We start from the raw sequence: 13,740 nt of genomic DNA on the forward strand, positions 1-13,740 counted from the left end.
TTAGTTACTAGTTAGTTAATTTGTGTGTTGGTTATTCTAATTAAGTTTCTAGTCTTGTAAAACTAGAGAAAACCCCCTTTTTGTTATTTGTTTTATTTAGATAATATTAGCATTTATTTTAATTGTTTACCGTTCCCTGTGTTCGATACCCTACTTGCTTGAACTATATTACTAATCGATAGGTACACTGCCTTTCGTGTGTTTATATTGTGTCTAAGTTAGTAGGATTAAAACTAGTTGGTTTTACACACACCAAGTTTTTGGCGCCGTTGCCGGGGATCGAACCCGGGTCACCCGCGTGACAGGCGGGAATACTTACCACTACAAGAGGTTATTTGAAGGGCCATTTTAATTAAATGGCCAGTTGTCTAAATTAATGTTTTTTTTATTACTTGGTTTTTGTTTTTGATCTTTTCAGTTTGAGTGTAAGGATGCATGTGAGGGTCTAGAGTCAAGGCTGACAAAGTGAGAAATCGAGTCTAGGCGAGAGAGGAAACGAAGTTTTGAGTCGAGCTATGAGTCCAATTGATAGAAGGGTTATAGAGTGTTTATTCCCTGAAGAAAAATGAGGGAAATTATTAGTTTATATAACCCCCATACATTAGAAACGGACTTGGGCAGAATAAAATTTTTGTCACACAGCGGTCTACTCGCTGAGTCCATGTGAAAATTCACGATTCTTCTGCCATTTACGCTTTAACTCGGCGAGTCTACATACTTATTCGACGATTCGCTCATTCTTCTTAATTTTGAGCTGAAGATTCGATGACATTTGATATGGGCATTGGTTCTATTCTTTGAAGATCATTTTCCGAGCATTTCCAAGAGTTTTTCCCACATATTTGGAGCTGTACCACACGAGATTTTGACACCCAAGGCATGAATGAGCTATTCCCATGCCAAAGTCATCTGAAGATGGAGCTCAAAAGAAGAAAGATCACCCTCACAACTACTATCCCAGGGGAGTTTGTTCCAATTCCCTCTTTATTTTTATGTTTTCTTATTCATGCATAATATGCAATGGGGACATTACATAAATTAAGTGTGGGGTAGGGGTTGGTTATATTATTTAAAATTTTAGTTAAATTTTGAAAAATTTGAAATTTTGCATTAAAATTGCTAGGGCTAATTTCGAAAATTTTGGTAAAGCAATTAAGATTCTATGCTAGTGTTACGTTTGATGATTGCATGAAGACCCAAATGTTTAGTTGAGCCTATATACGTTACAATGCATTTGTGGCTTCCCTTATTCTAGTGAAAGCATGGGACAAAAACACGACCCTGCTTAGTTTGAAGGATGCAATATGTTTAACATCGTGTACTTGAAATGTATCCAGGAAAATTATTATCTTTAGCCAATAAAGGTTGAAGTTGAGCGCCCCTACTTAAGCATGTAAGGGTTTGAGTGAAAAAAAAAAGTGAGGTACATGTAAAAAAAAAAGAGAGAGAGAGAGAGAATTACAAGAAAAGTTGTAAGAAATTTGGAGCAATTAAAGTAAAGATCAAAATATCAAAATTCCGAAGATTCAAAAAGTGAAGATACCAAAAATCAAAGAAGGTGGTCAATTCAAAGAAATCAAGATTAAATTATCAAAGAAGTGAAGAATTCCAAAAGAGCTCCATAGTGGTATCATAAATTGTAATTGTCTAGATTATGTATGCTTGGGTTTCTCAACCAAAAATACCTTGAGGTTAAGAGGTTTTCTGAGGATGGATTCGGAGGGATGCATAAAATAAGCATTATTCGGAAAAAGTGGGCGAATGTTTATGAGGATTGTGAGTATTTGGAGTATGGGGGGTTATTAGGAAAATTTTAGACACAAATACATGTGTTGCGGTCTTGGCATAATGGCTGGGTTCGATTGGAGTTGTCTTATGTGATTCTAATGTGTTAAAATTTAGTTTTGCTTGGGGACAAGCAAAAGTCAAGTGTGGGGTATTTTGATATGGGCATATTTAGTTATAAAATTCATGCATTATCTTAATACTTTATGTTGATTTTATCTCATTTAATGAACAAAAGGTGCTTAATTAGCTTAAATATTTCATTTTCAGCAACAAAGACATGCTCGGATGGAAAAGGAAGCGGAACTAGCGATTGGAAGCTTGGATCTTGGATTTTGATGAAAGAAGGATGTTGCTGGACAGCTTGACCCCTCGTCAGTGTTTTGGCCATATCTCATGAACCGTAACTCCGATTGACGATATTCAAAAAGTTCTGAAAATTAGACACAATTTCGGACGACTTTCGTGTTTTGAGAAAATGCTGATTCGAAACGTACTCGGCGAGTAGGGTCGATTACTCGGCGAGTTGTATCGAACTTTCGCGATTCTGGACGCGCTGACTTGACGTACACGGGTTTTAAGTGATGTACTCGGCGAGTAGGTCACTGGACTCGCCGAGTAGCCTCTGTTTTGTGAAAATATATCTAAAGGGACTTTCAGATCGATACCCTAACATGGAGAGAAACCCTAGGAGGCTGAGAAACGATTGGAAGTGCTGCTAGGTCGTGAGGAACTGAAGAATCAACCCTACATTCAATTGTGAAGAGAATCAAGACAATTTTGGTTTATTCTTAGTAACTTTTTGATTTGAATCATGTTTACATACTTTGATTTCGTTTTTGAGTTTATGTTTACTGCAATCATGAGCTAAAAACTTATTCTTCTGTTAGGGTAGACAATTTTATGAACATGGATTGATTATTTGAGTAGGATTAATTTTAATTGGTAATTATGTTTTGTTAAGCTTGTTAAAGAACCTTATGTGTTGACAATAACTATTCTTCTGTTAATAAATCAGTAATTAAGTTGTATGAACATCTCTTAGTTATTAATTTCATATGATTTATTGTGACCACATAGTTGTATGTCTAGGAATAACGAACGTGAAACTAGAATTAACTAGAAGATAGGTAAGTTAATGTGTAAGCTTGTTGGATGAACATCGACAAGAGGTTAATTGAAGGGCCAATTTAGTTAACCACTACAAGTCTTACTTAACCCGAATCAATAATCTAGGAAACCCGTTAATTTAGACAACTGGCCATTGCTTGAGTTAATTTGTTTTCTAAGAATTAGGAATAGCGAACGTGAACCTAATTATCTTAATTGGTAGCCAATGAAGAATTAATCCGATACATTAAAATCATCCATGGGAACAAATGAGTCGTACCTAAACAGAAGTCCTCTTTACTATTGAATTTAGTTGGTAATTAATTGTTTTAGTTGCTAGTTAGTTAATTTGTGTGTTGGTTATTCTAATTAAGTTTCCAGTCTTGTAAAACTAGAGAAAACCCCCTTTTTGTTATTTGTTTTATTTAGATAATATTAGCATTTATTTTAATTGTTTACCGTTCCCTGTGTTCGATACCCTACTTGCTTGAACTATATTACTAATCGATAGGTATACTGCTTTTCGTGTGTTTATTTTGTGTCTAAGTTAGTAGGATTAAAACTAGTTGGTTTTACACACATCATATACCGAATGGACCCTACCTACGATATGATCCTACATAGTTGTTCCATACTTGATAGATCATGAAAGTAGACTTTGTGTTAATGATAAATCTAGCCTAATAATTAGTCGCAATAAATATTAGACTAAAAACTTAGCGATAATAATGCTAGGTTTCGTCGAAGGAAAAGACGATAGTTAAAAGCGAAGCGCTGGCCGAATTACAAGTCGTCACTTTATCAAGTGAGTGCATTGTCCCTTTCATGAACGTGATTTTAATACAAGTATTTATTAAAGTATTAAATATATGATTATGTGTGAAATATTTGATATTTCCTAAAATACATGTTAAGAGCATATAGGATAATATATGATAATTTAGGATATAGAATACACCTAAATTAATTAAGATGTATATCGGGTAGTATAATCTTATGAGTACGAGTTAGATTTACACGAAGGGTAGAACTTTAAAATTTGCCATTCATCCGAGAGCATAGATTAGACATAGTCATTCGTCCCTAGTCTAAGAGTATGGAGTGGTCATAGTCATTTGTAAATGGTCCAAGGGGCATGGATTAGACATACCTGATCCGGGAGTATGGATTAGGTAAAGCTGTTAATTTTAGATCCGAGAGTACGGATCGTGTCATTGTGAGGATCAACGGGGTGGGGTAAAATTGCTTCTATAAGGTGAAATTATATATATATATATATATATATATATATATATATATATATATATATATATATATATATATATATATTGTAAGGTGAAATTTTATATATTATATGAGGTGAAATTGTGTATATATATATATATATATATATATATATATATATATATATATATATAGAGAGAGAGAGAGAGAGAGCTAGGTTCAAGTATTCTAACTAATTATTGTGCGGATGTGTGGAAAATGTTATTCTATGAGAATTACTAAGAGAATAAGTTGTTTAGCAATGCGAATACATTCAAACTTACAAAAATATCGTCATTTCATGCATTCTCACTAATTATTATTTATTTTTGTTCTCACACATTGTTTTTCACTCATTTTCATTCTGACAGAATACGACTCAATAAACATTTTGACAACATTCTGACAAAAATGAGAATAAAAATAATAAGTGTATAATAACCTTATAGATGATTTAATTAGTGAGAATGTAAGTTAATGACAATAGTTATGTAAGATTGAATGTATTTATATTATCAAATAACATATTTTCTTTATCATTCTCAAAGAATAGAATTGTCCATACGTCCGCATAATAATTATTTGGAATAGAATAACCTAAGCATATATATATATATATATATATATATATATATATGTGTGTGTGTGTGTGTGTGTGTATGTGTGTGTGTGATATAAAATTGTGTGTTTGAAATCCCTATGTACTTACGAGGTTTCCCAACCAGACCCACTCAGTTTATTGTATCACTGGTAGCTATACGAAAAATACATTTTGTTGAGAGATTCAAGGAGTATTAAGCCAATAGTTTAATTATTGTAAGGCTTGTAATATTTTGTTATGCTTATGTTTCTGTATTGACGACGACATCCCAATGTTTTAATAAAATACATTTCTTCGAAAATGCTTTGATAATATATTTATCATATTTTTTGGGACAAATTTCGCAATAATATTTTTTAAAAAGGTTCCTCTGCTTTTAAAATAAACATAAATAAAACTTTTAAAATGACTGTGAATATGGGGATGTCACACCCAACGTATTCACTTAAGTGTGCATCCCATTTTTAAGAGCTACGCCAAGCATGTCCCCCAAGTATGCTTTGCGTATGGACCAATTTGCTACATAGATTATCTTTTGGGTCAAAAAGGAGATTACCTGGTATCTGGTTGTTATAATTCTCCCCACTTGAATCAGACTTTGTCCTCGAAGTTTGGTATTGCCAGTAACTCTTCTATTGTTGCCACTTAACTTTGACTAATGATATCACCTTGTTGCACAAGGCCTTCGTCTTCTTATCCAAAATCGCCACACGTAGCTAGACATAATTTAGGAAATCATCAACCTGAATATCATCGAAAGGAACCACTTCTTAATCATCAACCATACACTTCTGAATCTAAGAAACATGAAAGGTGTAGTGAATCTGACTGAGCTCCTCAGGCATATCAAGTCGATAGGTCACCATGACTACCCTGGCAACTACTCGAAACGAACCGATGAATCAGGGCCCAACTTTCCCCTCTTCCTGAAGCGTATTACATCCTTCCAAGGTGATAACTTCAGCAAAACCATATTGCAGACCTGTAACTCCAACTCGGATCAACATTTTCCGGCATAACTTTTCTATAGACTCTGAACTATATGTAACCTCTACGTGATCTGTTGGATATTCTTTTTTGTCTAGAGGACTACCTCGGTCTTTTTCATGACCCTATGACTGAATTCTCCACAACAAATTAGGGTATGACACTTCCTCCCATAAAGAAGCTCAAATGGTGACACACTGATACTGGAGTGATAGTTGTTGTTGTAAGAAAACTCACCTAGAGGAAGGTAGGAGTCCCAACTCCCACAAAAATTTATAACACAAGTGCTCAACTATCCTCGAGCATTTGGATGGTTCGTTCACTTTGTTCATAAGTTTATGGATGATAAGCGGTGCTAAAGTTTAATATCATACCTAGTTCCTCGTAGAACCTCTGCCAAAATCGAGAGGTGAACCAAACATCTATATCAAATACAATGGAAACTGGAACACCATGTCGAGCGACAATCTCATGCACATACACATCGGCCAATTTCTCGACCAAAGAGCTCTCCCGAAAAGCTAGAAAGTGGGCACTTTTGGTTAGACGATCCATAATAACCTATATCATATCAAACCTCTTAGCCATCCAAGGTAACTTGCTGATAAAATCCATGGTGACATGTTCCCATTTCCATATTGGAACCTCCAACGGCTGAAGCTTGCCGTGTAGTCTCTGATTCTCATCCTTGACCATCTGATAAGTCAAACACTTCTCAATGTACCAGGGTATCTTCATCTTCATGTACGGATACCAATAACTAAGTCTCAGATCCTGGTACATCTTTGTGGCTCTAGGGTGTACAAAAAATCTGGACTTATATGCCTCCTCCATCATAGTCTGCCTAATCCCACCAAAATCTGGTACCCAAACCCGACCGCACCGAGTCAACAATCTATTGCTATCAGTAGAAAACCTTACAATCTTACCCCTGATTCTCTCTTGCTTCAAATTTTCCTTATTGACTCCTTCGACCTAAGCCTCCCTAATGAAATCTAGAAGTGGTGAATCGATAGAAATCCTCATACATAAGCCCTTGACAAAATAACTAGCCAAATTGCGGCTCAAGGAATCAACGACTACATTCACTTTGCCCGGGTGGTATATAATCTCGCAATCATAATCCTTGACTACGTCAAGCCATCTACGTTGCCTCATATTATGATTTGGTTGATTTATGAGATATCTAAGACTCTTTTTATCCGTGTAGATGGTACACTGGACCCCATATAGATAGCACCGCCAAATCTTGAGGACAAACAACATTCCCCCAACTCTAGATCATGCGTCAGCTACCGAACCTCATGTGGCTTCAACTGCATATAAGCATACGCAATAACTCTCCCTAGCTGCATCAATACTACCCCCAAACCATTGATAAAAGCATCACAATAGACAACAAAATCCTCCACACCCTCTTGGAGGATCAACACCGATACCTCACATAATTTATGTCTCAACGTCTCGATCGTAGCCTGCTGCTCAGGCCCACAATGGAAATCCACACCCTTTTTTTCAAACGAGTGAAAGGTGCAACAACCTCGGAGAAATCCAAAATAAACCTTTGATAATACCTTGTTAAATCCATAAAGCTCCAAATTTCTGAAGGATTCTTCGGGACCTCCCACTACGTAACCACCTCAATCTTCGCCAGGTCGATCAATATACCATTTTGGTTAACGAGGTGTCCTAAGAGCTTGACCTCTGTAATAGAGCTCACACATTGAGAACTTGGCATAAAGCCTCTCCCTCCTTAAAAATCCCAGTAGCTCTCGAATATACTCCCCACACTACTCCATAGTCTTGGAATAGACCAGGATATCATCGATAAAAACAATAACTAATCGGTCGAGCATCGGCCTGCATACCCGATTCATCAAATCCATGAATACCGCAGGCACATTGGTGAGCCCAAACGGCATCACCACAGACTCGTAATGACCAAAAACGAGTTTGCAACGCTGTCTTCTCCATGTCCTCCTCTCTAACCCTCGTCTGGTGATACCCTGACCTCAAATCGACATTGGAGAACCATGATGCACCCTACAGTTAATCAAAGAGATCATCAATCCATGGAAGTGGGTAACAGTTCTTCACCATCAACTGGATCAACTCCTAATAATCAATACATATGCCGTGAGACCCATCATTCTTCTTCACAAACAATATCGGTGCTCCCTAAGGCGAACTCCTTGGTCTAATAAACTACCTGACCAATATCTCCTGAAGATGAGAAGAAAAATCACGCATCTCTGGTGGAGCTAAATGGTATGTCACTTTAGCAATCGGGGCCACATCGGGAACTAAATAAATAGTGAAGTTAACTTCCCTCACAAGAGGCACATCGGGTAACTCCTCCACTTATATAACTAGAAACTCTCTGTCTACAGGCACATCTGAAACCAAACCCCCCTTCTCCATCTGAGTGTCAATCATATTAGGAAGATATCACGAACATCCATGTTGAAGATACTTCCAAGCCCTAGAAGTAGAATAAAAGGCTGATCCAACCCTGGTACCCTCACCATAAATAATCAGTTTTCCCCCACTTGGGGTTCGAACCACAAACTGCTACACCTAACAATCTATCATGACACCAAATCTTCTCAACACATCCCCCATAGGATAAGGATTATCGATTGGGTAAGATGCCCTGAATATCTCCAAGGTAAAATCCTAAAAAATTCTAAATGTAGAAACACCATGTTCATTATCGATAGAAATCTACAATGGACATTCCAACTCTCCAAGATTCATATCAAAACTCCTATTGAAGGACTGAGACACAAAATACGGACTTGCACCTAAGTCAAAAAGTACAAGAGCAGGCAAGGAATTCACCAAGAAGGTACCTAGCAGAATCATAACCATAAGTATACCATAAAGAAAACTTGACAGGGTAATAAATGAAAGCATATCGGTAACAAAGTTAGGCGCCACCCTGGCCTCCTCCGCTGTGAGATGGAAATCACGAACTCGAGCCCTTAGGGGCTTCTCCCTACGTTGGTGTCCATCTGGGATCCTCAAAGTAGTCGGTGATAGTTCATGTACTGGTCTGGCAGCTAGCAAGGGACAATTGGCATTCACATGGCCAACCTGCTCACAATGGTAACGAATCTTGGTGTTCGCTAATGGGTTCCGCCGACGACAATCCTTCACATAATGCCCCACTTTTCCAAATTTGTGGCAACCAGAAGATGATCGACAAACACCCTCATGAACCTTACCACAAGTACGGCCTGTCTATCCACCTGATCGCGAATCAGCAGTATTGAACTGCTTCGTTGCAGGCTGTGATTGAATGGGAGCCTGTATCTACTCCATCATTTGAGTATCAATCTCAATCTCGCATCTTTGTGTGGCATCCTTAAGTTTGGAATGGGTACTATAGTGCTGGGTAGATACAAACTATCTAATATCAGTCTTAAGCATGATCAAGTATCACACTTTCTGAGCCTACTCCGTAGCAGCATACTCTGGGAAGAAAAGATCCTTCTTAGTACACATATTAGTAATCTCCTTCACCGACTCCATCATCTGCCTCAAATACGAATACTCCTGAGCCAACCTATCCTTCTCTACCAAGTAAACATACCTAGTACGAAACATCTTTGAGAACTTCTCCCAAGAAATAACAGTTCTCAACTCAGGAGTATAAGAACCAATCACCATGTTCAACCAGTCCTTTACGTCTAGTGAAAGAAGGTTCAGGCTGCACCCGACCTTCTATTCCTCTGGACAGGAACAAGTGAAGAAACAACACTCCACGTCAGAAATCTAACTCATGTCTACAATCGGGTCCTTGAACCTGTCAAACTCTGGGGCTTCATGTTGCTGAAGTCCCAATACTGGAATAATCCTCTCCTCTGAACGCCAGCAGTAGCAATAGCTACGGTGTCTGCAACAACAACAGCCTCAGTCATAGTGACGTACCGCTCATCAAACAAATCAATCATCACGGTATTGACAGACCCAAAAACCTTAGGGATGGCACCCCAGACAACAACATCCACCTCAATGGCGATCAACTCACAAATGTCATCATCTGACAATGCTGGCCTATCCTAGTCACCAACTCCAGATCCTAAACCCCTCGTGAACACCATATTGAAAATGAACCAATATATATATACATATATATATATATATATACATATATATATATATATATATATATATATATATATATATATATATATATATCAGAAATGCCATAATTCATAATGTTATCACCATCATGAAGAGACTAAACTCTTGGGGTTTGTGACTTCATTGCTATGCATACAGATCTTGTGCATTTAGTAGTACGGGCCCATACTACCTTCCACACATACCCGTATTTGTCACAATGGATGTTACACCCCCAAACCAGAATGGTGGAAACATTCGGGGGTGGATTACTTCATGTAGTATCATAACAGTTAAATATTTGTAAAGAAAGTAAACACAACCATCGTAAATATAATTTAAAAGTTACATTGTTGAATGTGATACATGTTTGAAAAGAAATTACATTATGATGATATAATAAGTTTGAAATTGACGCCTTAGCGTTCCTTCCCACAAAGCTGTTGTTTGTCTGTATTACTGAATCCCTAAGAAATACAAGTAGTTTTGAAAAAGTGTCAACAATTAAGTTGGTGAGTTCATAAGCATTTTTGTGTATAAGAATTTTGTGCCTTTTTGTTTAAAGTAACTGAGTTTGTATCTAGAAAATCCAATATTTTCCTTAAATGAATAGAGTTCTAAAAGTTTCCAAAAACCGGAATGCATAAGTATTTTCCATACCTAAAAATAGTGTAAGTAGATATATATATATATATATATATATATATATATATATATATATATATATATATATTGATATTGCCATATTTATACTTATTTTTAGGCAATATTTAAGTACATTTTTATTAATAAATTAATAATATGTTTAGAATAATGTTACTTATGACTTTAAATTGTTATTTTCAGTAAATTAAAAGGATTTTCGAAGAGAGGGACCAAAAGTGACAATATGAGGAACATGGGAGGCTTGAAAGACAAGAAAAGAATAAATCCACGATAAATACTGAATCCACGACGTGGCAAAGTCGGCCACGACGTGGCAAGAGGTTTCCAGAAGATAGACATCGCGATGCGGAGGATTCCTTGGAAGATACGGATTACTTGAAGCCCACGACGTGGCAAAGCTGGCCACGACGTGGCGCGGGTTTTTGGAGATTATTTAAGTTCTCCTGATTATTACGAAAAAAAAAGAAGCTTTTGGCTGAAGGAAAGAGTTCCAGGAGACGATTCAGAGCGAAAGAAGAGTTCTGGAAGAAGGTTTTCAACACCAAAAAGAATAGAGGTTTATATCTTAGTTAAATTAGAACATGTCTTTTATTACTTTTAGCTGTGTTGGTTTAGTTGCTATGATGAGTAGCTGAATCTAGCTACTCTTGTTTAGCTAGATGAAGCCTCAAACTTATGAATAGTTCAATGTTTATGGATTAAGTTTAGTTGGTAAAAATTGCTTGTGTTTGATTTGCATAACCTAGCATGCTATTGTTTGTTTCTCTAATTTGTTGATTGCATGTTCTGTGTAGCTTAGTGACCATTAACTGCATGAATTTGTTTACCTAATGATTTAGTGAACATTAAATTGTTAGAGCTAGGATTGACCAATCTTAGTTAGCAATTAGAATAAATAAGCTTAGCTGTGCTAGAGAACGTGTATTGTGACCATAATTGCGTTTATATAACAAATCTTACATAGCATATTTACATTCATAAGTAGTTCTGTGTTTAATTATGTGTGAACATACATGGTTAGACATGAATTAGTTAATTATTGGTAAGTTAGAACTAAATTACTAATATAACTAAAAACCAACTTAATAATCCGTAATCATTAGCTAGCCATAAGGAAGAAGTGGATTCAAACTAAACAGGAGTGTATTTTTACTTATTGAATTTGATTTAAGTTCATCTGATCTTGCAAAATCAGATAAAACCCCTTTAAACTTGTTAATAATTAGGTTAATTTAATAGTGAGTAAATTAATTAGAACATCGTTCCCTGTGATCGAAACCCGACTTACCCAAGCTATACTGTAATCTGAGTAGGTACACTGCCTATAAGTGCATAGTTAGTTAAGTTTGTTATTATAAATATTAAAATTACTGAGTACTTTTGTGCACATCAAGTTTTTGGCGCCGTTGCTGGGGAACGGCTTAGTTTTTAGCTTATTTATTTGCGTTAAATTAATCGATCCTTCTTGTGTAGTAAAAACCACAAAAAGTTATTTTTTAGCAAAATATTTTTTTTTTCTATCAGTCACAGAGTCCACGACGTGGCCAGATACCTGCCACGACGTGGACAGTTAAAAAAAACAAGATTTTTAATTGTTAGTTAGTTTTTCTTATTTTAGTTCAGTTTTACGTTTTTAGTTTAGCAAGTTGCAGGAGTTCATGACCAAAAGCTCAAACACACACTTGGTGCCACCACTTGAAGATCCCGAGTCTGTACTTCACAAGAAAAAGACGCCCTTACAAGAATTGAAGTCAGCTTTTTCTAGGAAGTCGGGAAAGAAGACATGAGAGTCAAGTTCATCCACGAGGCACAAGAGCAATTTTGAGCATTTGGATCATACACCCGTCTAAACCGAGTCCGAAAGCGATACCGAACCGGAATTTGAAGAACACACGAGCGAACCCGAGAACGAGCCAAGGAACGAGATGGTAGCAATTGAAGAAATGTCCATGGGAGCTTACAAGAAGCGGATCTGAGAAGATGTGGGTCCCGGTTTAGTCCAACCCGCAATACCTGCCACTGCCACATTCGAGCTGAAGGGACACATATTTACTGCACTGAAGGACATCCCATTTTTCGGGGAAGATCATGAGGATGATTTTAAGCATCTAGATGAAGTCAACGAAATTGCGGATTACTTCAATGTCCCAAATGTCAACATAAACACAGTCTTGCTTAGGATGCTTCCCATCACTTTCAAAGGAGCTGCTAAGGAGTGGTTAAAAGCACTTCCACCGGGTACAATTACCACTTGGGCTCAAATGCGTGAGCAATTCCTGGACCAGTTTTGCCCACCATCCAAGATAGCCAAACTCAAGAAGGCAATAGCCAACTTTGAGCAACAGCCGGGGGAGTCATTATACAAAGCATGGGAGCGGTACAAGGGCTTGCTCAGAAATTGCCCTCAGCATGATCTAAATGTGCAGCAAGAGATGTCAATCTTTTATGATGGGGTCAACGTGATGACAAGACAAATCCTTGATTCTCAAGGACCTTTGACAAAGAAAAATCCAAGCGAGGTCAAGGAGCTTATTGAAGAATTCGCGAAGCATTCTCGCGAATACCACAACCCTAGGCAAGATGGAATCAAAGGCGGAGGAGGGGCCCAAACTGAAGAAATAGCAGCTGTAATGGCCATGCTGAATAATATGGATCGAAGGATAACAAAAATGGACCAGTCAATACATGCCATAAGAGTGGGTTGCGAGAGATGCAGTGGTCCACACTTGACCAAGCACTGCAATATAGATGAGTTTGGGAACAGAAAAGCTCAAGTGTGCTACTCTAGTAGGGATAAGTTCGATGAGGACTGGAGGAAACCGAAGAAGGAGTGGCTACCATATGAAGAGTATAAGAAGCAAAGAGAAGAGAAGTATAGGCAGACAGGTCGAGGCCTTTATCAGAAGGAGCAGCCACCAGCCGAGAAGAAACCCGACCTAGAGACCATTTTGATGAAGTTTATGGAAGCTTCGGAAAAGAGACACAATGCCACTGATACTGCTATTATGGAACAACAAACTTTGATAAAGAATCAGCAAGCCTCCATCCACAACCTTGAAGTATAATTTGGTCAACTAGCCACTCTAGTTCATGAAAATTTGTCCCCGAAGAATCCCGAAGTGAAGACCCAATCTCACGTAATGGCCATCGATACTGAAGAAGAAGCAATCTCTGAGTTCCTGGAGGCATTGGAAGAAGAA

The 13,740-nt window shown here is 37.4% G+C and overlaps 1 non-coding gene across 1 annotated transcript; it reads right to left on the reverse strand.

The window, feature by feature from the left end:
* Positions 1-12,849: 12,849 nt before the first annotated feature.
* On the reverse strand, positions 12,850-12,956 carry LOC145077479 (small nucleolar RNA R71). Its single transcript, XR_013693221.1, has one exon. It is a non-coding gene; the product is annotated as a small nucleolar RNA R71 (small nucleolar RNA).
* Between the last annotated feature and the right edge of the window lie 784 nt (positions 12,957-13,740).

This window comes from Lactuca serriola, chromosome 9, assembly GCF_051521515.1.
Source record: "Lactuca serriola cultivar US96UC23 chromosome 9, Lser_US96UC23_V15, whole genome shotgun sequence".
Taxonomy (NCBI): Eukaryota; Viridiplantae; Streptophyta; class Magnoliopsida; order Asterales; family Asteraceae; genus Lactuca; species Lactuca serriola.